The sequence below is a fragment of the Elephantulus edwardii genome, unplaced genomic scaffold (assembly GCF_000299155.1).
Source record: "Elephantulus edwardii isolate Elephantulus edwardi_28Jun2011 unplaced genomic scaffold, EleEdw1.0 scaffold00017, whole genome shotgun sequence".
Classification (NCBI taxonomy): domain Eukaryota; kingdom Metazoa; phylum Chordata; class Mammalia; order Macroscelidea; family Macroscelididae; genus Elephantulus; species Elephantulus edwardii.
The window spans coordinates 29,563,652-29,566,029 of NW_006399767.1; positions in this window are offsets into that span (position 1 = coordinate 29,563,652).

The window sequence follows — 2,378 nt, forward strand, 5'->3', positions numbered from 1 at the left end:
AGAGTAGAATTTCACCAGAGGGTTTCATCTTATGTGCTAGAGAAATGAGAGATGGATTATTTATGTTGAGAGGGAGAAAACAAGAGCAAAATCAGAGTAATGATGGAAAAAATAAACAAAGTAAGTTATGTTTAGACTGGGAATCCCAGAACATTTGGTTGTGCTTATGAGAAACCTATACTTGAACCAAGAGGCCATCATCAGAACAGAAGGAGGAGACACTGCATGATTCAAAGTTGAGAAGGGTGTCCATTAAGAATGTATTCTATCTCCATGCCTTTTCTTTTTAAAAAAAAATTTTATTTTTCATTTCAATGAACATTTACAGAGATTTTGGAATTCCATTCATTCATTGTTGCACCCTTCTCCCCGCCCACCCCACCTCACCCCCCCCCATTTGCTCCTCTCCCTGAAAAGCAAAAGAAAAACTCCCTCATTGGTACACAATCCCCTAACCCCCACCCATAATCCACTCCCCAACCCTCATTGCATACTCCTACGATAAAAATAATGCCCTAAAATATAATACTTTTAGACTATTCTCTCCTGGGGATACATTTTTTTGAGGACAAAACCCATATTTGTTTCATCATTGCATGGACTGTAGTATCAAGCATGACTCTATGCTAAACAGGGAACTCTGGTGGCCTAGTGGTAAGAAATTGTGCTGTCCATCCAATGGCACATGGTTTAAATTCTCCAGCTGCTCCACTGGAGAAACATAGGCAATATCCTCCTATGTGATTCACTGCCTCTGAAGACCTGCTGAACTCAGGAATTGACTGCTATGAGTTAGTTTTGACCTGATAGTACATAACAGCCAACAACAAAAAGCAATTAGTTATGGTTTTACCAATTAAACCCTTAACCCAAATTCATTGATGTTTAATCAGTTGTGACTCATAGCCACTCGTTATTGTTATGTGCCGTTGAAGTCATCTGTGACTTGTAGTGACCCTCTCGGTCTTGAGCCAGTCTCACTGACTCTGATACACCTACCACCAGTACCCTAGTTACTGTATCTCTCCATCTTATCTGGAGTCTTCTCTTGCACTGTCCTTTCCACCCTTCTGAGCATGATGTCCTTCTCCAAGGAATGGTCCTTTCTAGCCACATACCCAAAGTATGTGAGATGGAGCTTCAAAATCCTAGCCTCCAAGGAGAAACTTGGTTCCACTCTCTCCAAAATAGACCTATTTGTTTTCTTGGTGACCCATGGTATGTTTAAGACTCAAAGGCATCTATTCTTCTTCTGCACAATAGCCTCCTAATTCAGGTATAGGTTCTACACAAGCACAATTAAGTGCTCTGGGACTTCCATTCTTCTCAGTGTCAACCACAACTTGTCATGACCCACACAAATGTCTTTGCATAGTCAATAAATAACAAATAGACATTCTTCTTGCATTCCTTACTTTCAGCCAGGATTCATCTAACATCAGCAATGATATCCCTGGTGCCACAGCCTCTCCTAAATCCTGCTTGAACCTCGGGCAGTTTCCTATAAATGTACTGTTCTAACCATTTTTGAGTGATCTTCAGCAATATTTGGCTTGCATGTGATATCAATGATGTTGTTAGATAATTTTCACATTTGGATCAACTGACTTGTTTCAATTAACAGATGCAGCCTTGGATGCACTCATCAGTTTATGCCAGGAATTTGGAGGACAGCTGTACGGCCAATGGATTAGTAGAGTTCCATATTTATTCCCATTCCCAAGAAAGGTGATCACTGAATTGTACAGATGAAAAATGTTGAATTCATAAATGTTGTGACACCTGTATATTTGTAACAATGAAACAAACCCACCTGCGGACTTTTCTCTTTAGTTACACAATTCTTTTTAGCAGAAAATCTTGCTTTGTCCTAAAGTGAGTCATTTGAAGTCATCTAAGCTTGGACTCCTTCATTCCCCATCTTTCCAATCTACATTTTCCAGTCAGCATTCCTGTATCTGAAGAAATTATTTTTTATTGCAAAGGCTGCCATTTTGTTTTATTCTTTGGATTTAATTTACGTCAGTATTTTGGGAGAATTTCCTCTTTGCTCTTCCTTTCACCTCTAATTTTTCCTGTCTACAAATGCTGTCTACTTGAACGATAAAGTTTTTTAAGATTTTTATTACTTTAAATGTATATCCCTCTAAGAATTTCTTTTTCTCTTGGTGAGATCCCATCTTCTTACTCACTTTTATTTCCAGAATTTTCAAAAGACTATCTGCATTTTTGTCTTAATTTTCTCATTCCCATTGCAATTTTTACTTTTTTGAAACAAGATGCCTTCAGCACTCATTGAAAGCCATCATTGTGCTGCAAATAATTATTAAAAAAAGCAGAGTGGAGTATACTTGGGGTGGGAGCGGGGATGTGCGGGG